Below are 25,642 nucleotides of genomic sequence, written 5' to 3' on the forward strand. Positions count from 1 at the left end.
AACTGGCAAGCACCAACCCCAGGCAGCGTCAGGTTAGCGCCAGTACCGCTAACACCCAGGCACGCAGCATACGCCTCCCTTAGTGGTATAGTATCTGAACGGATCAATATCTGATCCGATCAGATCTATACTAGTGTCCCCAGCAGTTTAGGGTTCCCAAAAACGCAGTGTTAGCGGGATCAGCCCAGATACCTGCTAACACCTGCGTTTTGCCCCTCCGCCCAGCCCAGCCCAGCCCACCCAAGTGCAGTATCGATCGATCACTGTCACTTACAAAACACTAAACGCATAACTGCAGCATTCGCAGAGTCAGGCCTGATCCCTGCGATCGCTAACAGTTTTTTTGGTAGTGTTTTGGTGAACTGGCAAGCACCAGCGGCCTAGTACACCCCAGTCGTAGTCAAACCAGCACTGCAGTAACACTTGGTGACGTGGCGAGTCCCATAAGTGCAGTTCAAGCTGGTGAGGTGGCAAGCACAAGTAGTGTCCCGCTCCCACCAAGAAGAAGACAAACACAGGCCCGTCGTGCCCATAGTGCCCTTCCTGCTGCATTCGCCAATCCTAATTGGGAACCCACCACTTCTGCAGCACCCGTACTTCCCCCATTCACATCCCCAACCAAATGCAGTTGGCTGCATGAGAGGCATTTTCTGTATGTCCTCCCGAGTACCCCTACCCAGCGAACCCCCCCAAAAAAGATGTTGTGTCTGTAGAAAGCGCGGATATAGGCGTGACACCCGCTATTATTGTCCCCCCTGTCCTGACAATCCTGGTCTTTGCATTGGTGAATGTTTTGAACGCTACCATTCACTAGTTGAGTATTAGCGTAGGGTACAGCATTGCACAGACTAGGCACACTTTCACAGGGTCTCCCAAGATGCCATCACATTTTGAGAGACCCAAACCTGGAACTGGTTACAGTTATAAAAGTTAGTTACAAAAAAAAGTGTAAAAAAAAAAAAATATATATAAAATAAAAAAAAATAGTTGTCGTTTTATTGTTCTCTCTTTCTCTATTCTCTCTCTATTGTTCTGCTCTTTTTTACTGTACTCTATTCTGCAATGTTTTATTGTCATTATGTTTTATCACGTTTGCTTTTCAGGTATGCAATTTTTTATACTTTACCGTTTACTGTGTTTTATTGTTAACCATTTTTTTGTCTTCAGGTATGCCATTCACTACTTTGAGTGGTTATACCAGAATGATGCCTGCAGGTTTAGGTATCATCTTGGTATCATTCTTTTCAGCCAGCGGTCGGCTTTCATGTAAAAGCAATCCTAGCGGCTAATTAGCCTCTAGACTGCTTTTACAAGCAGTGGGAGGGAATGCCCCCCCCCTCACCGTCTTCCGTGTTTTTCTCTGGCTCTCCTGTCTCAACAGGGAACCTGAGAATGCAGCCGGTGATTCAGCCAGCTGACCATAGAGCTGATGAGAGACCAGAGTGGCTCCAAACATCTCTATGGCCTAAGAAACCGGAAGCTATGAGAATTTCATGACTTAGATTTCGCCGGATGTAAACAGCGCCATTGGGAAATTGGGAAAGCATTTTATCACACCGATCTTGGTGTGGTCAGATGCTTTGAGGGCAGAGGAGAGATCTAGGTTCTAATAGACCCCAATTTTTTCAAAAAAGAGTACCTGTCACTACCTATTGCTATCATAGGGGATATTTACATTCCCTGAGATAACAATAAAAATGATTAAAAAAGAAAATGAAAGGAACAGTTTAAAAATAAAATTAAAAAAAAAAAAAAAAAAGAAAAAAAAAGCACCCCTGTCCCCCCCTGCTCTCGCACAAAGGCGTCTGACGTCAAATGTAAACAGCAATTGCACCATGCATGTGAGGTATCACCGCAAACGTCAGATCGAGGGCAGTAATTTTAGCAGTAGACCTCCTCTGTAAATCTAAAGTGGTAACCTGTAAAGGCTTTTTAAGGCTTTTAAAAATGTATTTAGTTTGTCGCCACTGCACGTTTGTGCGCAATTTTAAAGCATGTCATGTTTGGTATCCATGTACTCGGCCTAAGATCATCTTTTTTATTTCATCAAACATTTAGGCAATATAGTGTGTTTTAGTGCATTAAAATGTTAAAACGTGTGTTTTTTCCCCAAAAAATGCGTTTGAAAAATCGCTGCGCAAATACTGTGTGAAAAAAAAAAAATGAAACACCCACCATTTTAATCTGTAGGGCATTTGCTTTAAAAAATATATAATGTTTGGGGGTTCAAAGTAATTTTCTTGCAAAAAAAAAATAATTTTTTCATGTAAACAAAAAGTGTCAGAAAGGGCTTTGTCTTCAAGTGGTTAGAAGAGTGGGTGATGTGTGACATAAGCTTCTAAATGTTGTGCATAACATGCCAGGACAGTACAAACCCCCCCAAATTACCCCATTTTGGAAAGTAGACACCCCAAGCTATTTGCTGAGAGTCATGTCGAGTCCATGGAATATTTTATATTGTGACACAAGTTGCGGGAAAGAGACAATTTTTTTTTTTTTTTTTTTTTGCACAAAGTTGTCACTAAATGATATATTGCTCAAACATGCCATGGGAATATGTGAAATTATACCCCAAAATACATTCTGTTGCTTCTCCTGAGTACGGGGATACCACATGTGTGAGACTTTTTGGGAGCCTAGCCGTGTACGGGACCCCGAAAACCAAGCACCGCCTTCAGGCTTTCTAAGGGCGTACATTTTTGATTTCACTCTTCACTGCCTATCACAGTTTCGGAGGCCATGGAATGCCCAGGTGGCACAAACCCCCCCCCCCCCCAAATGACCCCATTTTGGAAAGTAGATACCCCAAGCTATTTGCTGAGAGGTATAGTGAGTATTTTGCAGACCTCACTTTTTGTCACAAAGTTTTGAAAAAAAAAAAAATAAAAAAAAAATGTTTTTTCTTGTCTTTCTTCATTTTTAAAAACAAATGAGAGCTGCAAAATACTCACCATGCCTCTCAGCAAATAGCTTGCGGTGTCTACTTTCCAAAATGGGGTCATTTGGGGGGGGGTTTGTGCCACCTGGGCATTCCATGGCCTCCGAAACTGTGATAGGCAGTGAAGAGTGAAATCAAAAATTTACACCCTTAGAAATCCTGAAGGCGGTGATTGGTTTTCGGGGCCCCGTTCGCGGATAGGCTCCCAAAAAGTCCCACACATGTGGTATCCCCATACTCAGGAGAAGCAGCTAAATGTATTTTGGGGTGCAATTCCACATATGTCCATGGCCTGTGTGAGCAATATATCATTTAGTGACAACTGTGTGCAAAAAAAAAAAACTGTCACTTTCCCGCAACTTGTGTCAAAATATAAAATATTCCATGGACTCAACATGCCTCTCAGCAAATAGCTTGGGGTGTCTACTTTCCAAAATGGGGTCATTTGGGGGGGATGGGTTGTGCCATCTGGGCATTTTATGGCCTTTAAAACTGTGGTTTTCGGGGCCCCGTACGCAGCTAGGCTCCCAAAAAGTCCCACACATGTGGTATCCCCATAATCAGGAGAAGCAGCTAAATGTATTTTGGGGTGCAATTCCACATAGGCCCATGGCCTGTGTGAGCAATATATCATTTAGTGACAACTTTTTGTAAATATTTTTTTTTTTTCATGTCATTATTCAATCACTTGGGACAAAAAAAATAAATATGCAATGGGTTCAACATGCCTCTCAGCAATTTCCTTGGGGTGTCTACTTTCCAAAATGGGGTCATTTGGGGGGGGGGGGTTGTACTGCCCTGCCATTTTAGCACCTCAAGAAATGACATAGGCAGTCATAAACTAAAAGCTGTGTAAATTCCAGAAAATGTACCCTAGTTTGTAGACGCTATAACTTTTGCGCAAACCAATAAATATACAATTATTGACTTTTTTTTTACCAAAGACATGTGGCCGAATACATTTTGGCCTAAATGTATGACTAAAATTTAGTTTATTGGATTTTTTTTATAACAAACAGTAGAAAATATCATTTTTTTTCAAAATTTTCCGTCTTTTTCCGTTTATAGCGCAAAAAATTAAAATGGCAGAGGTGATCAAATACCATCAAAAGAAAGCTCTATTTGTGGGAAGAAAAGGACGCAAATTTTGTTTGGGTACAGCATTGCATGACCACGCAATTAGCAGTTAAAGCGATGCAGTGCCAAATTGGAAAAAGTCCTCTGGTCCTTAGGCAGCATAATGGTCCGGGGCTGAAGTGGTTAAGGGGCAAATCCTTCCAGGGCTGAAATGGTTAAAAGAAAAAAATGTTACTGCACTACTGGCAGTATTATGGTTTGTCACAGTTCTGGTCAGCTTGGTTTATAGGTAAATTAGGCCAAAAAAATATAAAATATGGCATAGTAAAATAAAAAAACAGGAGTTCAATTATTCAACAATATCAGTACATACAGTATCTCACAAAAGTGAGTACACCCCTCACATTTTTGTAAATATTTTATTTTATCTTTTCATGTGACAGCACTGAAGAAATGACACTTTGCTACAATGTAATGTAGTGAGTGTACAGCTTGTATGACAGTGTAAATTTGCTGTCCCCTCAAAATAACTCAACACACAGCCAATAATGTCTAAACTGCTGGCAACAAAAGTGAGTACACCCCTAAGTGAAAATGTCCAAATTGGGCGCAATTAGCCATTTTCCCTCCCCGGTGTCATGTGACTTGTTAGTGTTACAAGTTTTCAGGTGTGAATGGGGGAGCAGGTGTGTTAAATTTTGTGTTATTGCTCTCACTCTCACATACTGGTCACTTGAAGTTCAACATGGCACCTCATGGCAAAGAACTCTCTGAGGATCTGAAAAAAAGAATTGTTGCTCTACATAAAGATGGCCTAGGCTATAAGAAGATTGCCAAGACCCTGAAACTGAGCTGCAGCATGGTGGCCAAAACCATACAGCGGATTAACAGGACAGGTTCCACTCAGAACAGGCCTCGCCATGGTCAACCAAAGAAGTTGAGTGCACGTGCTCAGCGTCATATCCAGAGGTTGTCTTTGGGAGATAGATGTATGAGTGTTGCCAGCATTGCTGCAGAGGTTGAAGCGGTGGGGGGTCAGCCTGTCAGCGCTCAGATCATACGCCGCACACTGCTTTAAATTGGTCTGCATGGCTGTGGTCCCGGAAGGAAGCCTCTTCTACAGATGATGTACAAGAAAGCCCGCAAACAGTTTTCTGAAGAAAAGCAGTCTAAGGACATGGCTTACTGGAACCATGTCCTGTGGTCTAATAAGATCAAGATAAACTTATTTGGTTAAGATGGTGTCAAGTGTGTGTGGTGGCAACCAGGTGAGAAGTACAAAGACAAGTGTGTCTTGCCTACAGTCAAGCATGGTGGTGGGAGTGTCATGGTCTGGGGCTGCATGAGTGCTGCCAGCACTGGGGAGCTACAGTTCATTGAGGGAACCATGAATGCCAACATGTACTGTGACATACTGAAGCAGAGCATGATCCCCTCCCTTCGGGGAAAGGGCCGCAGGGCAGTACAATGACCCCAAACACACCTCCAAGACGACCACTGCCTTGCTAAAAAAGCTGAGGGTAAAGGTGATGGACTGGCCGAGCATGTCTCCAGGCCTAAACCCTATTAAGCATCTGTGGGGCATCCCAAAACTGAAGGTGGAGGAGCGCAAGGTCTCTATCTTCCACCAGCTCCGTAATTTCATCCTGGAGGAGTGGAAGAGCACTCCAGTGGCAACCTGTGAAGCTCTGGTGAACTCCATGCCCAAGAGGGTTAAGGCAGTGTTGGAAAATAATAGTGGCCACACAAAATATTGACACTTTGGGCCCAGTTAGGACATTTTCACTTAGGGTTGTACTCACTTTTGTTGCCTGCGGTTTAGACAGTGGCTGTGTGTTGAGTTATTTTGAGGGGACAGCAAATTTACACTGTTATACAAGCTGTATACTCACTACTTTGTAGAAAAGTGTCATTTCTTCAGGGTTGTCACATGAAAAGATATAATAAAATATTTACAAAAATGTGAGGGGTGTACTCACTTTTGTGAGATACTGTATAACATGTAATAACCACATACAGTTATCATATATAAGCTGCCATTGCTGACCCCCCTCTGAAAAGGCAAATATCTAACTGTCTCTGGCTCCAGTACTCTGAGAACCTGACTTAGGACAAGAATGCTGATCTGAAGAGTCAGAATGTAGTCATATAATATACCTCCTGAAGTCATTGACTTCAAAGGCAATCAAGTAACTGGATTACCATGGCAGTGAGGGAATAGAAGGAATACCATTTGCAGCTTCTATATTTCTTTAGAAGAGGTTTCTTTTATAGTAGGGATGAGCCGAATACCCCCCTGTTCGGTTCGCACCAGAACATGCGAATAAGAAAAAAGTTTGTTCGAACACGCGAACACCGTTAAAGTCTATGGGAAACGAACATGAATAATCAAAAGTGCTAATTTTAAAGGCTTATATGCAAGTTATTGTCATAAAAAGTGTTTGGGGACCCGGGTCCTGCCCCAGGGGACATGGATCAATGCAAAAAAAAGTTTTAAAAACGGCTGCGGAGGAGATGCTGGACGTTAACACCGGAGGAAGAACCAGAAGAACCAGAGGAACCAGAAGAACCAGAAGAAGAAGAAGATGAAGGAAGATAGAAGAAAGAAGAAGCATTTAAATAAAGGAATTGTCAAAAACTGTCTCTTGTCATTTTTAACATTTTTGACAGTTTTTTAGTGAAATGGTAGGGGTACTTTTGTACCCCCTTACCATTTCACACAGGGGGGGCAGGATCTGGGGGTCCCCTTGTTAAAGGGGGCTTCCAGATTCTGATAAGCCCCCCGCCCACAGACCCCCACAACCACCTGCCAGGGTTGTGGGGATGAGGCCCTTGTCCTCATCAACATGGGGACAAGGTGTTTTGGGGGGGCTACCCCAAAGCACCCTCCCAATGTTGAGGGCATGTGGCCTGGTATGGTTCAGGAGGGGGGGGCGCTCTCTTGTCCCCCCCTCTTTTCCTGCGGCCTGCCAGGTTGCGTGCTCGGATAAGGGTCTGGTATGGATTTTTGGGGGGACCCCACGCCGTTTTTTTTTTTAAATTTTGGCGTGGGGTTCCCCTTAATATTCATACCAGACCTGAAGGGTCTGGTATGGAATTTAGGGGGACCCCCCACATCATTTTTTTTTAAATTTTGGCCGGGGTTCCCCTTAATATCCATACGAGACCTGAAGGGCCTGGTATGGAATTTAGGGGGAGCCCCCACGTCATTTTTTTTTAAATTTTGGTTCAGGGTTCCCCTGTGGGGAATTCCCATGCTGTTTTTATCAATGAACTTCTATGTGTATTGTCGGACCGGCAATGCAATAGTCGTTAGTAGTTTTAAATGACTTTTTTTCCTTTGAAATGTCATTTTGCTGTCAGACTGTTCTAAACACGGGAAACATGCGCCCCTTTACAGGCATACTATAGACACCCCCCAGCTACAAAATTTAAAGGAATATTACACTTTTATTGTTTCACTTTAAGCATTATTAAAATCACTGCTCCTGAAAAAACTGCAGTTTTTAAAACTTTCTACGGCATTCTACGGCATGCATTAACAGTGATGGAGGGGGCACAGTTCCACATCCTTCGCCCTGGGCGCTAGAGGAACCTGTCCTGGTACTGCTTCCATGGACACATGAATGAAGTATTAATTGTAAAAATATAGAAGGCCTTCGCGCTACTAAGATGTGTTCAAAATAATCTCTTATTCATAAAAAGGGAAAACCTCGTACACTCTAAAATGTAGTAAATAAACAAGTAAATAACCAAAGTGCGTACCGTGCAGTAAAGTGCAATCAAATAAAATGAAGAAAGCTGTCTGCAGCAGGATCTTCCAGTGTTCACAATCCACTCATAAATACATACAAACATATAGTGATTCTGCGCTACAGCAATAATGTGCAAAAAGTGCTCAATAAATAAAATAAATAAACACTGTGTAAATATTGTCCAATGAATTGGGATAGTAAAAGTGCAAAAGTGATTAGTCCATAAGTTGGTATATCAATCTAGGGGCATTAGATTCCATATAACATTCATTGAAAAAATGTTAAATTAAGAGATCATCATCATATTGAATCTAATGCCCCTAGATTGATACACCAACTTATGGACTAATTACTTTTGCACTTTTACTATCCCAATTCATTGGACAATATTTACACAGTGTTTATTTATTTTATTTATTGAGCACTTTTTGCACATTATTGCTGTAGCGCGGAATCACTATATGATTGTATGAATGAAGTATTGTCATCCATCATCTTAGTTAATGCCGGTGTACAGCTCTATTACAACATGGGCAACTACATAGCAAATGAGGTTTAATGTATAAAAATGTGAAATAATGCATTTGGGTGGCAAAAATATGAAGGCAATCTATACACTAGGGGGAGAACCTCTAGGGCAATCTAGGATGGAAAAGGACCTGGGGTTCCTAGTAGATGATGAGCTCAACAATGTCATGCAATGCCAAGCTGCTGCTAGCAAAGCAAACAGAATATTGGTGTGCATTAAAAAAGCGATTAACTCCAGGGATAAAGCGATAATTTTCCCACTCTACAAGACTCTGGTCCGGCCGCACCTAGAGTATGCTGTCCAGTTCTGGACACCAGTCCTCAGGAAGGATGTACTGGAAATGGAGCGAGTACAAAGAAGGGCAACAACGCTAATAAAGGGTCTGGAGGATATTAGTTATGATGAAGAAAGGTTGCGAGCACTGAACTTGTTCTTTCTGGAGAAGAGACGCTTGAGAGGGGATATGATTTCAATTTACAAATACCGTACTTGTAACCCCACAATAGGGATATATAATGTTTTCACAGAAGGGAGCCACTCACTAAAATTAGAAGAAAGGAGGTTTAACTATAAACTACTTAGAGGGTTCTTTACTGTAAGTAAAGAACCCACAGGATGTGGAATTCCCTTCCACAGGGAATGGTTTCAGCAGGGGGGAATCGATAGTTTCAAAAAACTATTATATAACCACCTGATCGACCAAAATACAGGGATATATAATGTAATACTGACTTATAATCACACACATAGGTTGGACTTGATGGACTCGTGTCTTTTTTCAACCTCACCTACTATGTAACTATGTAACACATTTCAGCACTGCACAATACGCACTCCTGTGTGTTATGCACTCCTGAGTGCTGTACTCTGTGAGTTACACTTTCCTGAATCTTGTGTTGTGTGCAAAATACAATTCTGAGCTTTGACCATACCCATTATTTGGCATTGCTTTACTTTTTTTCCCAGAGAAATGGGGTTTAGGTTGCTGGAAGTTGGCTAGGTAGGATGAGTTCCTGCACCTATTCTCTGAGAAAAAAAAAAGCCCTGTATATATTGTTTTTTTTCACTAAAGGGCACCCCTTCCTATATTTAAAAAGAATGTCGCCAGGACTACTCACATTTTTCTTGATATAGTGCCAGCAGCATACCAATGAGGGCGGTACACACCGGGTGCCACACATTGGGGGGTGTAAGGCCAGTGCCGCTTAGGGGTCTCAGGCTGGCTCCACCTATTCATCCGTTCTGCTTCCTTTTTCGAGCATAGGGAGCTTTGACCTCTAGTAGCAGTCTCTGCAAAGAGGGCAAATGACGCATAAGGAGGCAGGAAGTGGCCACTCAAACGCATTTTTAGTTCCATTTCCTGGTCCCTGAGGTTGGTGTGCTTTCCACATTGCAGAACCATGCTTTTCTTCATGCTTTGTACCCCAGCGAACACCCCAGAAACGTTTACATCCTTATTCCACTGTCACCAGGTGCATCATACTACACCTTCTTGGCAAGTTTGCGCACAGCAGTATTTCACTTAGAATATTAAGATGTGGGGGGGGGGTAGAGCTAGATGGGGGGGTTGAGCTAGATGGGAGGGAGGGCTGTACCAGATGGGGGGGTGTGGGGGGGTGCCAGATGGGGGGGCAGATATAAAACCAGCCCGGGTGCCAAATGCTCCAGGTATGCCCCTGTATAGTGCCACTGGTCCCTTCTGGGTTATATGACAATCGGCATCATTTAGCCCACTTCCTGTGAGCCCAGGCTGGAAACTCTTTGAGGGGTGCATCATGACACAGCCCAGGCTTGCAATACAACTGGATGAAGCTCTACTGAACACAGTACTCCTGGACTGAGTAGTCCTGAATACAATACTCCTAAACTCCTATACATCACCACCTGTAAGGCATGAATTAGAACCATCAGTTTTAGAATGAAGAGAACTTAAACTTTAAAGCAGAACTACAGTTTGCATTTTGGTGGTTGGTCTCTCACCTTAATGTGCAAGTATAACATTAATGCACATTATGGCACTCTTACGTATTATTGTTCCACTATCCTAGCAGAGACAGGTCAGATATTTGACTAATGAGCATACTAATGATGTAACCCCTGCACACGTCCCTCCTACTGGAGTTTTTTTTTTTTTTGTCATTTTGAGAATAGAGCTGGGATGTACACTGCACATATATGAGTATCATAAATAAAAAGAAATTGCAAGGAGCATGAGATAAAATTATTTTTTCCACAACCTTGTATGTCTGTAGCAGTACCCCCATGGGGGCTGCTGATTTTTTGTTCATTACCTTCTGCCGATCACTCCACTTCCGATCCCCCCATGCAATCACATGACATCAAACAGTCAAAGTTCCAGATTTATATTTCTTTATTTGCGAATAAATCTGTGGGGGCTATTCAGTGGGGTATATGAAATGCCCCTTCCCCCTTTATCTTTAAAGGGTGTTAATTTATAGCTGTAGCTTTGTTAATGAATCCCCTTATAGTGATCCTTTCCTGGTTCCATTTCTCTATATGATACAGCACTCTCAAGTTAGACAGATAAGCATCACTCTGAATAATCCTTTCTGTTTGACTGATTAGATTCCTGTGGGTGTTGAACTCAAAGTCACAGGCCATCACTGCCTATTTCCGTGACTTGTATGTCAAACTTCCCTCAATCCTGGAAAGTACTTGATACTGTGGTCCTTGGATATACAGTATAAAGTTCTGATTTAGCTCCTCTGGGTTTGCACTCCCTTTGCTCTCTCCCAATCAACAGTCCATGTTCTACTCACAGAAAGTCGATCACCCAGTTCTTCTCCACCGCTTCGCTCCTACTTCCTCCTCCTCCTCCCACGCTGCCCGGCACATCCCTGCATGGGACGTCCGGTATTCCTCCAGCACTACATGATGACTTCACCTCCGGGGGCCAGACTTTTGGCCTCCCTGGAATCACCTCCGGCTACCCGGCTACGGGATCTCTGAACTCCCGGCCTCTAGCCTCCAACTCCGAACTCCGTACTCCAAACATGTGACCTCTCCCATTTTTATGAGACACCTCCCCTTGACCATGTAAATTAACCATTGGTCAATCCTCTCACATGGGTTGCCACTCAGGTCTCAGCCCATCCTCTCTTTCCAGCACAATCCACTGTTAAGCAGAGAAGGTATCCCTGAGCCCAAGTGTAGGCGGCCACACCCCCTTCTACTCTGACACTCCCAACCCTGAATCCACAACCAGGCCTAGTAAAGAACAGGGCCCTGGCTAAATTTGCCTGTCTCTATATCTTACACTATCAGCAAAAATACTACTAAGCACCTACTTAAAAGTAGAGGGCACTACATGTCTCTTTTGCAAAAAAAAAATTATATATATATATATATATATATATATATATATATATATATGTATATATATATATATATATATATTCAAACCAGTAAAAATTACTGCGCTATCCCCATAAAACATGTATACAGGAGTATACAGTGTATATTATTCAAATACACAAAGCCGCAACTAAAAATGTGAGACACACACACTGGATATACAAACGAAAAAAGTAGCTGCGCTATAAAAATTGAATGACAGATGTAAGAATTCATTCACATCTAGATAAAGTGATATGCACCCACTATAAAGTGACAAACAGTGACAATATAAAAAAATCCCCAAAAAAAAAAAATGTATCAAAAATGTGAAAAACGTGGATAAATGGATATATTCAGTCCATTCCAAAGATATAGAGGAAGAAAGTTCACTGGCAGAACAGTCCTTCAAGCGTTTAGTTTGACAAGCAATAAATGCGGTGTAGATCATGCAACCATAACACCCAGAAGAATGTGGTGACAGAAGGGTTCCTCCACCGATAAAAAATACTGCCCCTTAGCAGCTCCTAAGATCTCTAGCAAGGAGAACATACAGGCATGCGGCTTTCTACCCCAGCCTTGGGTCTTTGATATGGATGGCTCCTTAAGGCTCTCCTGGAATCTTCTATAAAGTGGATGGGCACTCATCCCCCATAAAAGGATATAAAAAGGAGGCTTCCATAGCGTATTATGTTTTAAAATAGTTTAATAAATAAAAGGAAATGCCCCTGGAAGACATCAGTTATGACGAAACGGCGTAGGGAGGAGCGGCGTGCTGACGTCTCCACATTTCACGCTGATCCCGGAAGCGACGGGCAGCAGACTGGAGCCGGCCGGCATATGTTTTTACTAAGCTTTTGATACACAACCAAATTGTAAGTGCATTTCGTTTTATTTATTAAACTATTTTAAATCGTAATACGCTATGGAAGCCTCCTTTTTATATCCTTTTATGGGGGATGAGTGCCCATCCACTTTATAGAAGATTCCAGGAGAGCCTTAAAGAGCCTTAAGGAGCCATCCATATCAAAGACCCAAGGCTGGGGTAGAAAGCCACACACCTGTATGATCTCCTTGCTGGAGATCTTAGGAGCTGCTAAGGGGCAGTATTTTTTATCGGTGGAGGAACCCTTCTGTCACCACGTTCTTCTGGGTGTTATGGTTGCATGATCTACATCGCATTGTTGCTTGTCAAACTAAACGCTTGAAGGACTGTTCTGCCAGCGAACTTTCTTCCTCTATATCTTTGGAATGGACTGAATATATCCATTTATCCACATTTTTCAAATTTTTGATAAATGTTTTTTTTTTGGATTTTTTTTATATTATGTCACTGTTTGTCACTTTATAGTGGGTGCATATCACTTTATCTAAATGTGAATGAATTCTTACATCTGTCATTCAATTTTTATAGTGCAGCTACATTTTTTCGTGTATATATATATATATATATATATATATATATATATATAATATTTATTTATTTTTTTTTTTCTGGACTTTAGTTAACATTTAAGAGTCTCTGTACAGGGTTGTTTGATGCTTATTGCATTACTGCTAGTAAGTACAGTTCACCAAGAATTGCTGTGGGAAAAATGAAGCATTGGCAATCACTCTGTAATGATAGGTCACGTTATTATAATAGCAATGTTATTATCTTTTAAATTTAAGATTCAAGCCAAAAGATTGCGGGATAGATAGTTTAATGGGAATTGGCTAGGATTGAACAATAAATGATGTCACCACCATGAAATCCAACAATATTCAATACTGTTTCCTATACTATGGGAACAATATGCAGTAAAAAAGATTAACACATCAAACATGTTTCTACTACACAATTTATGAGTTGTAATTGAAACATACAAATGGTAAAAAAAAAAGGTAAATTATATGGTCACCCAACCTAAACCTTCTCTACATTATCAAAGACCATCATCTTCCTGTAGTCATGTACAGCTTCAGGAACAGAAATCAAGCAAACATGAGCAGGCAGTTAAGCACCAATATTGCCCATTCCTTAATTCCAAATATTTACTTTTCTGACTATATTGTAGATGACCATTCACTATGTATGCACAGAAACCAGCCAAATATTAATGGGCACTAGTATTGCTCATGCCTTTATTCTGAATATTTACTTGTTTGATGATATAGCAGATAACCGTTTTCCGTGTACATATCAACTTAAAGTGGTTGTAACCTTAAAGAAGTAATTCACTGCCAGCCCCTCTCTTATATGCAGCCATAACACACAGTGTATGCGCACACAGTATGATGCCTCCAAATACCTTTTTTTCAGATATTTTCGGGCCGGTCACGTGACTCCCGGACATTCTCCTCCTCAAATCCAGGGCTACACCTCCCACTGTAGCCCTGGATCGGAGGAGGAGAGTGGCCGGGAATCATGTGACCGGCCTGAAGATATGTAAAAAAGGGTATTTAAAGGCATCAAAAAAAAAAAAAAAAAAATGAACACTCTGTGTTATGGCTAGATAAAACAAAGGGACTGGCAGTGACATTATTTCAACTTTTCAGCAGCGGGGGGGGGCGGAGACGGCTCACACAGACACAGGAGCTGACAGGGGGGAAAGAGGGGGAGAGAGCAGAGCAGCGGATGTAGGAGGAACATAAACTGACTGCGGTAATCAGGGCTCAGCAGCTCTGATTACCATGGTCGGTTTACAGACAGGGACACAGAAACTGCCAGGTAAAACCAGGTTTTTACAGCTTAGCACTGTGCAATTTAACCTGCTATACGGGAACAGGATCACTTTTTTTTTTTTATCCCCATTGGAAGATTTCCATTCTGTTACTTTTCTGGGGACAACTCAAAACTTCCACTTTTAATGATAATGGTAAACAGGACAAATAGAGAGTGTGAATCTCCTTAACGGGGGGCACAGACAGCAATAAAACCTAACAAAATTTGAATCCCTCTCCACTCCATCCAAAACTAAAAAAAATATATTTATACTTTAAGTCACTTAAAACACACCCTCATCACCCTAAATGTTAGCATCTACAGTCCATAAATACTCCAGGTGCTGTATGGTACCAGAACAAATTATAACTGGGAACCCCAACTGGCCTGTCCAGGGTCATATGTGAGACCTATAAAGCATGAATATACCCACAAAATAGAATATAGTAAAACAAATGAGCAGTTGTTGCTTCTGGATCCTATGTAATCATGCACAGTACAATAATGTACACTATACGCCATATATCACAAATGCAATAGATGTAAACAAAATCTGATTATAAAAAGCAAATTGGTGCAGTGCTGGGCAATTGATGGTCAGTGACGTGTTTGTCAAGGCTATTGGAATGAACGCTCAGATAGCCACCACTTCAAATCATCACAGCTTACCATCTTCAACTCAGTTTTTAGGTATCATTATGCAAAGGTATTGTGAAAAAAAATATTCCTAATTTTGCTGTTGTTTATTAGTCAGATAACTCCAGATAAAAATTATTGTAATAATATTTTAAAAAATATAAAAATAATTCCAACTCAACTTCAAATAACATACAAGATCTGCTTCAAATTTCCAGGAAGTTATATCTGGTCAATACCCACCCCTTCACCCATAGTATGTGGTGTGATGTCATACTATGTGCTAGCAAACATTACTGTGTTACATAATTACAAATGCTGCGTTTTATTCATTGTAATCCTTTTTTATGACCAATGTTTCAGTACTAATTATAATATATGGAAATGTGTTGTATGTTATTTAAGTTTTTCAGTAAAGATGTTTTTGGGAAAAATAATTGTTGTATTTCCCAAGATGTGACTGAAAATTTTTTTTAACACTCTAAAGATATTATATATTATCTGGTGTCCTAAATGGAATTTAAAAATTGTGTGGAATGTAACTTTTAAACAAAACGTTAATACATTGTCAAAAAAGCCACAAGTATATACAGGCTTGGTTTACTTTTCAAGGTTGCCTCCCCTAGAAGTTTGCTTATTCAACTGTTTATTTGGTTTGTTTAGTTCAGAGTACAGTAACATGATATATTGCTTTTTAATATACATAGATGGAAAGCCAACATAGTCTTCTAGATGAGAAATAAAAACATAAAAGCGGCGCTTCTATCAGGCAGCAAAAGTGTATCTGATAGATTGATTTGTATGAAAATACTAGACTATAATAGAAAAATAATGAATAATAAAGAGTCTCTGATGAGTGTAAGTAGTATATCAGGCTGTATATTCATAAGTGCACCGATCACCAGACACTTCACCTCCGTGTGCTCAACACCCCTGCAAGGGGTTTGTACTCACCAGAACCTAGAGATAAATAGGAAATGAAGTGTCTGGTGATCGGTGCACTTATGAATAAACAGCCTGATATACCACTTACACTCATCAGAGACTCTTTATTATTCATTATTTTTCTATTATAGTCTAGTATTTTCATACAAATCAATCTATCAGATACACTTTTGCTGCCTGATAGAAGTGCCGCTTTTATGTTTTTATTTCTGATCTCTATTGAGGTTTTTAATTTCAACATTTTTATACTATTCTATTGATTTTAAGTGGCTGCTGAGGGAAACCTCCTCTTTAATGTACTTATTTCCTTAATTGTGTTTTTTGTACATATTTTTTTATATTTTAGATATATCAACAATTATTAATTGCATTTTTGTAAGACCTGTTTACACATAGCGCTGAGATTGGGGGAGTGAGTTTTGGGTATATGGTTTTTCCTCCTGTGTGTTTACATATTTTTGTTTTTCTACTCTAGCTTGCTATGGATATATTCAGGTTCTTGCATAATAGGCAATTAGATGTAGCTTATTTTCAATTAATGAGCAGTCTACAATTGAAGAGAATTATGAGATTGCACTCACAGCTTTGGGCAGTACGCTAGAAAAACACGTACGCACATGGTGGGATATTTGTACTCTAGAGCACTACCTAAAAGAAAATATTGTACTACGCAGCCTGAGGTGGGAGGTCTCACCTCAGGATGGATTAGATGATTCAGACTTCATGTCCAAATGGATAAGCTTTTTTAATGGAGTAGGAATTAAGTTACAGGAATTGGTATTAGGTAGAAAAAGGAAGAAAATGATTAAGTTAGAAACTAAAATTAAACAATTACAGCAACAGATAGAGCCTATCAAAGAATCACCCCAATATATTGAATTTAATAATAGAATCACCAAAAAACTTGAGAAAGTTGACAGAGATACTCAGAAAAAGAAATTAAAAAAGTTCTTTGGGACTTGAAAGATTTCCAGTCCAACACTATTTATCTGTGGCAGAACTCTCTAGACCCTATTAACACAGAGGAAGGACAGAGGGTGTCTCAACTCCTGCAGTCCAACACAGTATGTTCACAACAACTTCACCCTGGCCAGAGTCACACGGATGAGGGGAGGGGTCTTCAACAACAACAGATCTAACAACAAGACATCTATCCCACCCAGTTCACTACCCAGTACCCCGAGAAGGACTAACATAAGTCAAGGTTAAGCTAAAAGGGGAAGAGGAGGTACGGGTGTGAACCCCCAACCTCCACAATATGATAATTCTTATCAAGTGCCCATTTCTAACAGATATGAGCCATTGTGGGATCAGAATACAAACTACGGCAACTATTCCCCACGCCCTTTTTTAGGGAGAGGCCGGGGGGGCCAAAGGAGAGGGAGAGGTTTCCCACCACACAGGGGCAGACCTCCGAGTTACCATTATACCACACCACAGGACCAGCCAGAGGCAGGACCAACCATACTGGGAAAGGAATTATGTTCAACCACTAAACCCAAGGAGAGACGAACTAGGGGGTGCAGAGCAGGACTTAGGATCCAAAAAAAGAAGGAGGGAAACCGACTAAATGGCATCTTTAATTTAAGTAATGTAACACTGTCACATAATGAAACTAATATATTGCACCAAGGACTGAAATGTGGTCTAAAAAGACCTCTTGGCAAATTTGATGCTTATATTGACGTTCACAAGTATATGCGGAAGTTGAGCATAAAAAAGTTTTTCCTCAACAAAAAGTCTAACTCAGTTAGCATGAATGGTAACTCATCACTAGCTGTTGACAGTGGTCTGAAAAACAGATCCCTCTTCAATCCCCCTAATAACTCATCTCAATGTTTAGATATGTTTAAAAATTTGGTCCTCCGGGATCTTGATAAATTGAAACCCAAAAAGAATGTTAATCCGTGGTATATTAAAGAGGGGATCAGGTCTCTGGAAGATAGGAAGGATATCATCATCAGACCAGCAGATAAGGGAGGGGGGGTTGTCATTTTGTCTAAAGACTACTACACTACCCAATTGGAGGACCTTTTGTCAGATAGAGACACTTATTCAAATTTAGACAGGGACCCCACATTACAATATAGAGCAGAATTGCAAGCTTTGATTGAATCTGGTTACCAGTCACATGTCTTAACTAGTAAAGAAAAAAGATACCTTATTCCCAGTAGTAGTAGAACTCCCACCATATATACCCTCCCAAAAATCCATAAGGATGCGCTAAATCCTCCCCCAAGGCCCATAGTTAATGGGATAGACTCAGTGACTTCCAGACTGGGCCAATACTTAGATACATTTCTGCAAAAAAGTGTTGTTGCTACAAAAGCTTACCTGAAGGATACAAAAAGCCTATTACAGGAATTACAGGAGATTAATCTCACGGGTAGAGAAGAAGTATTTCTGGTCACATCTTATGTGGCCAGTTTATACACAGTCATACAACACGAAGACGCTCTATTGGTTCTCAACTGGGCGCTTAGCAGAAGAGATGATCTACCCCATCAACAGAAAGTGCTCTTGAGGAATGCGTTAGACTTCTGTCTTTCGCATAACTATTTCTGGTTTGGCCATAGGTTTTTCAACCAGAAGAGAGGTGTAGCAATGGGCGCAAAATTTGCGCCCAGCATAGCTAACCTCTTTATGGGTGAATGGGAAGACAAGGTAGTGTTCCATAAGAGGAGACCTGAACTCCTCTATTATAGACGCTACATAGCCGACCTGCTATTACTGTGGGCAGGTACAGAATCCACATTGAAAGAATATATGGATCACCTGAATGATAACACGCACAATATCAAGTTAACAAGCCAATAGAGTACCGAACAAATAAACTTTTTAGATGTGACGATATTCAGGGTTAAAGATAAACTACAGACAAAAGTCTTCTTTAAAACCATGGATAGAAACAGCTTCCTCCCTTTGCACAGTGGCCATAACCCTCTGTGGCTTCGTAATGTGCCTAAAGGTCAAATGATGAGGGTCAGGAGGAATTGTTCCGTGTTGGAGGATTTTGACCAACAAGCATTGGTCCTAAAAAATAGGTTTGTTGAGAAGGGGTACACACCACAACAGCTTGATTTGATTGTAGAAGAGGTAAGAGCTATACCACGTGACCAGTGCCTGAGGGATAGAAACATAATTGATCCGAATGTGGACCATGAATGGGGCTTTATATCCTCTTTCCACTCTCAATATAGAGAGGTGGAGAATATATTCCATAGCCACTGGCACATACTCCATTTAGACAGAACACTAGTAAGTGTTCTGCCTATGAAACCGAAGTTCATTTATCGCAAAGCACCGAGCTTTGGGGATTAGATTGTTAAAAGAGTAATCAACCCGCCTAGCCGAAATCCAACATTTTGGGACCAAAATGGATTCTTTGCATGTAGAAAGTGTAAAGCTTGCAGGAGGGTCTCCAGACCATTGAGGAGAGTTGAGATGTTCTCTTCTACCTCAAATAATAGAGAATTTTCTATCAAACACTTTATTACGTGCAATAAGCGCATGTAATTTATGCTCTTAGGTGCCCATGTGGGCTAATGTACATAGGGAGAACAAAACGTTTGCTCAGAATCAGAATTGCAGAACATATACAGAACATTTCTATCGGTTTTAAGGATCATAATGTATCCCTTCACTTTAAGCAACACCATAACCAAGATCCTTCAGGGCTTGTTTTTTGGGGTATTGATCATATCAAGCCATCTTGGAGAGGGGGGAATACAGTACGTGAACTCTCCAAAAAGGAAACTCAATGGATTTTTCTTACAGACACCCTTAGCCTGAAAGGGTTAAATATAGAATTAGATATTAATTGCTTCATTAGCAATAATTAGACTAATATTACAGTATGATGCTGGTTTACATTGTGTGATCTGTTAGGATATTCGTTTTGACTTGGTGGTTCACTTTTATTTTAATTTTATGATAGGACTTCAGTCTCATTATTTTGGGCTTGTAATTCGTATTTACACCTTTTTCTAAGATGTTTTGGTTTAAATATCGCTTGGGGTGTCCACATACAATTTTCATGCAATTATGCATCCCGTTTTATCCATAATTCCTAATTTTTTGAATTTATTATATTTTTTGTTCCTATACCAATTCCAGGTAACTATCTAATAAGATTATCAGTTTTAATGAGTTAATGTTTTTACTGATCTCAGATTATGACGTTGAAACAGTTTTTAACATACATTGCGGGGATATGATTGATGCAAATTTGCAAGTATATATCTCGGATAAGGATATTAGTGTGACCTTTTATTCTTATTTTTAATCTTTATTTCCAATTTAATTGGTGTGATTAAAAGTCTTTTGTATTGTGATATTGATTTTTAGTTAGGGTTTTATGTTAGTATTGGTCCGTAGCTCAATATATTTAGTCCACTAATCTTATTATTGGCAAGATAGAATGGCCCGGCCTCGTACCTCTTACTAACCATTACAAGCGGGGTTAATACTCCAGCCTGTTCGCTTGCAGGGGGCGGAGCTTTAGTTGATTGCCTGTCCCTCAGTTAAATACCGGGATGCTGAGCTGTAAGGCCACGCCCTTCGAGAAAGTCATAATGACGAAACGCAGCATCAGGGCGTGACCTTATGGCGACCGGAAATTATGTCACTATGTTGTGCACTCCAAAGCCCTAGGATTACAACCAGGAAGGAGGAAGTAAGAAGTGGTGGATGCAGAGCTTCACTGTCCCCACTGATGTACACTTCTCTCTGTCCGGGATTAACACAGGGCCAGTGGATGATTGTGGTTCTTTACTTTAAAGATCTTGAGCTACATTACCACAGCTGGATTGCTACTTCGATGTGCTATTGGAATTTTACTGTGTGTGTAAATAAATCTGCAAAACGGAGCTAGACTATGTGGAGTCTCTTTTATATATACGAGGATTCCGGAGATAAGACTGCACTCCCCCATTGGGATATCCAGACAGCTAGTCCATGAGATGTGTGTTCGTGCCTATTTATCTCTAGGTTCTGGTGAGTACAAACCCCTTGCGGGGGTGTGGAGCATACGGAGGTGAAGTGTCTGGTGATCGGTGCACTTATGAATATACAGCCTGATATACCACTTACACTCATCAGAGACTCTTTACTATTCATTATTTTTCTATTATAGTCTAGTATTTTCATACAAATCAATCTATCAGATACACTTTAGCTGCCTGATAGAAGCGCCGCTTTTATGTTTTTATTTCTGATCTCTACTGAGGTTTTTAATCTCAACATTTTTATACTATTCTATTGATTTTAAGTGGCTGCTGAGGGAAACCTCCTCTTTAATGTACTTATTTCTTTAATTGTGTTTTTTGTACATATTTTTTTATATTTTAGATATATCAACAATTATTAATTGCATTTTTGTAAGACCTGTTTACACATAGCGCTGAGATTGGGGGGAGTGAGTTTTGGGTATATGGTTTTTCCTCCTGTGTGTTTACATAGTCTTCTAGATGCTGATGTCTTGCTGATACATATAATACAAAGCAATAAATTCCACAGAAAGACACATTCAGTATTGGTTTCATATAAAAAAAGGCTTATATTTACCAAAGTTTATAATTTCAAATCTGAGAGAACAAAACACCAATACCAATTCAAGAATAGTTTTATTCTAAAGTCAACTCAAAATTCAGGTTGTATGCAGCTGTGGACCACGGGTTGCAGGAAATAAAATTGTACGATTCCCCCATCAACACTGACAGTGCTGACAGGTAAATCCCTCCTGCCGAGCAATTGTCTGTCACAGAAGAGAGCGATTGTTGCTAGCAGCTATAGGAGCCGCTAGCGACAATCACAAATAAATACGGCAGGCTGGTTGTACCCAAACTGATTGATCGATCGACTTGGTACATGTAGCCTGTCAACAAACATCTATGACCAGCCTTAGATTGCATTGCTCTTATCAGTTTTATACGGGGAGGTGTTGTGGGAAAGGTCCAGTTTAATAAGTTACAAAGTATGTCATAAGCTAAAAATACCTTAATATCTAAGGTGATTATTTTAAAATGCTGTACCTTATTGATGAAATCTTGCTTTCTACTCTTGATCAGCTAAGTTGGGAGAGGTTTAATCTGTGATCAGTACATATTGTAGTATGTGTAATACTGTAAACATGAAATATCTAGGTTTGCTTGGAATAACAAAAATGAGATTTCCATTCCACTGTCCAGTTGTAATGCAAACATCTTAAAGGCAATTGATACCATAAACTGTAAGTCAAAACAGTACAGCATACAACCGTAGGATGGATGGTAGATGGGATATGCAAGAAAAAGTACTCTTTGGCATTAACTGGTTTTCTGCAGTAATATGCCATACAATGTGATTTTCATATAAGTCAAAACAGCAACCTATATACAGAATAATTACTTCAACAAAAGCTAATTGGCATCAGTAGGGAATTAGTAATTTGTATACCTGGAGTCCAGTTAATGAAATGAGGTTGGAGGTGTGGTTCAGAGCTACTTTGATTGATAAAAGACACTCAAACATTTTAAGATTGCTCTTCATAAGAAACATCAGCTGATGTGAACAATGGCTCACCAAAATGAGCATATAGCTGGAAAGGGATACAAAGCAATCTCAAAGTGTTTAGGCATCCATTAGCTGATAGGCAAATTGTCTCTAAATGGGAGCAGTTTAGTACTGTGACTACTCTTCCTAGTATAGGCGCTCCACCAAGATGACTCTCAAGGCACAATGCAGAATCATAAATGATATAAAATGGAAGAACCTTTGAGTAACAGCTTAAAGGATAAGTTCACCTTTTGTAACATGTTACACGTTAAACCCATAACATGTTACAGATGCACCAGCCCCCACCCCCGATCTCCCGTTCTGTCAACTAGCGGGGGATCTCCCCCCATGCTAGCTGACACACTCTGCAACAAAACGTGGCCACGCAGAGCTCTGCCTGCCTGGCCGTGTCATCCATTCACCGTGTTCTGTGAATGGAAAAAGTACAAGGTCTTGACAGCATTTGCAACTGTCGGATTGTGACACAACAGATGACACAACAAAGCTTTTAATTCACTTGCTGGTCATCTCTCGCCTCGACTAATGCAACTCCCTTCTCATCGGCTTACCTCTACATAGCCTATCACCTCTTCAATCCATCATGAATACTGCTGCCAGACTCATCCACCTTACCAATCGCTCTGTGTCTGCCACTCCTCTCTGTCAATCCCTCCACTTGCTTCCACTCGGCCAAAGAATTAAATTCAAAATACTAACAACTACGAACAAAGCCATCCACAATTTCTCCCCCAGCTACAACACTAGCCTAGTCTCTAAATATCAACCTACTCGTTCTCTTTGTTCGTCTCAAGACCTCCTGCTCTCTAGCTCCCTTGTCACCTCCTCCCATGCTCGCCTCCAGGACTTTTCCAAATCCTCTCCAATCCTATGGAATGCCCTACCCCAATCTGTCAGCTTATTTCCTACTTTATTAGCTTTTAGATGATCGCTGAAAACCCTTCTCTTCAGAGAAGCCTACCCACACCTAACACCTGTATTTTCATTTTCTCCATCAGCTCATCCCCCACAGTTATTACATTTTGTTTCCACTTGACCCTCCCTTCTAGATTGTAAGCTCTAATGAGCAGGGCCCTCTGATCCCTGCTGTATTGCTTTGTATTGTAAATGTACTGTCTGCCCTCATGTTGTAAAGCGCTGCGCAAACTGTTGGCGCTATATAAATCCTGTATAATAATAATAATAATTGTAGTTTTCAATGAACTGCCATGGTGCTGTGGAGCACTGTGGTAGTTCGTTCTCTCTTCCTGTCAGATTGTATCTGCTTGTCTGTACAGGATGTACAGGGAAACAGATACAATGGCAGATCTGCTGGAGACCTGCATGGCACCAGTGATCTACTGATCGGCGATGCAATGCTTTACAGGCTCCAATAAAAAAAATGCACATTTTTTTACCTGCAAAAAAATGTGCATTTAAAATTTTTTTCTAAAAAGTGAACTTATCCTTTAAGGTTCAAAGACATCACTGGAACTGGCAAACATCCCTGTTCACGAGTCTACCATACATAAGTCTTTGAATAAGCAAGGTGTCCATGGCAGAACACCAATGCTCTTCAAAAAAAACACTGCTGCAAACCTGAAGTTTGTCAAAGCGCACCTTGGCAAACCGCATTGCTACTGCGAAAACGTTTTATGCACGGATGAAACAAAAGTTGAATTGTTCGGGTAGAATACTATGTATGGCTTAAAAAGGGCACCACTTCCCAACATCAAAACATAATCCCAATGGTGAAGTATAGTGAAGGGAACATCATGATTTGGGCTTGCTTTGCTGCCTTAGGGCCTGGACCAATTGTCATCATCAAGGGGAAATTAATTGGCAAGTTTACCAAAATATCTTACAGGAAAATATAAAGGTGTCTGGCCACAAGCTGAAGGTTAGAGGAAGTCGAGTGAGGCAGCAAGACAATCACCCTAAGCTTTAAAATAAATCCACCACAGACTGGCTTCAGAAAAAGAAAATGGTGGTCCAGTCAGAGCCTACACCTTAACCCTATAGAGATGCTGTGGAGCGACTTCAAGAGGGCCATTCACATCAGACATCCCACAAAAGTGTGGAATGGTAAAAAAAATCCTCCTGAATGTTGTGCAGGTCTTATTGAGAGCTGTCGAAAGCATTTGCTTGAAGTCATTGCTGCCAAAGAAGGTTCGATCAGCTACCAATGGCAAGGATTTACTTACTTTTTCCTCTAGCATTGTGCATGTTTAATGGGTCTGTTAAAAAAAAAACATGAGAAATTAGAATTTGTTGTGTGCTATCAGCCTTGAGAATGTTTTGTTTGTCTATTAGATGAGGATTGAAAGAATTTTTTTGCTAACTACTGCAGAAAACCAGGGGTTCACATACTTTTCCAAGAGGTTCACATGCTTTTTCTTGCCACTGTATTTTTACCAGAGCAGTCTAGGGACAGCCTAAACCTGTTTTAAGAATCACTTTGGTTATAATAAAGAGAGATAATGTTTGCTTCTTGAAGAAAACACAATAGATTATTAAGTAGCGTGTAAATGTCTTTATATAATTAAATCCATTTTTTTAAATTTATATTTTTTTTGTTTAACCATTTACGGACCACCTGACGTCGTTATACGTCGGCTGTTTGAAGAGGAATATCGTTGTTATAGCAGCAGCTAGCTACCATAACCCCGGTATCCTCTTCTTCAGCGGGAGGTCTGCTTTCAGATAAAAATGGTCTCTGCTGCGGATTCGTCGCTAGATCTCTTTTATCAGCGGCGGGAGAGGGCCCCCCCCCACCGCTCTTGGGTGCCCTCCATCACTTACCGGAGTCGGCGGCAGCCACTCTCCTGCTTGGTATGGAGATGAGTGAGGGGAAGATGTCCCCCACCCATCTCCATGCCATTGCAGGGCAGAAGCAACGTCAAAACGTCACTTCTGCCCATAGCTCTTAAAGCAACATTTTTTTTTCAAATTACATTTAACTATTTATTTATTTTTTATTGCACTTTAGTGTAAATATGAGATCTGAAGTCTTTTTGACCCCAGATCTCATATTTAAGAGGTCCAGTCATGCTTTTTTTCTATTACAAGGGATGTTTACATTCCTTGTAATAGGAATAAAAGTGCCGCAATTTTTTTTTTAAAGAACAGTGTAAAAATAAAAATAAAAGGTAAAATAAATAAGAAAAAAAAAA

The 25,642-nt window shown here is 40.5% G+C and overlaps 1 protein-coding gene across 2 annotated transcripts in view; it reads left to right on the forward strand.

Annotated features, from left to right (window-relative positions):
* LOC141144549 (collagen alpha-4(VI) chain-like) overlaps positions 1-25,642 on the forward strand; it is a 418,531-nt gene that overhangs the window by 87,097 nt on the left and 305,792 nt on the right. The window lies entirely within an intron of this gene.

Source organism: Aquarana catesbeiana, linkage group LG05 (genome assembly GCF_042186555.1).
Source record: "Aquarana catesbeiana isolate 2022-GZ linkage group LG05, ASM4218655v1, whole genome shotgun sequence".
In the NCBI taxonomy this organism is placed as follows: Eukaryota; Metazoa; Chordata; class Amphibia; order Anura; family Ranidae; genus Aquarana; species Aquarana catesbeiana.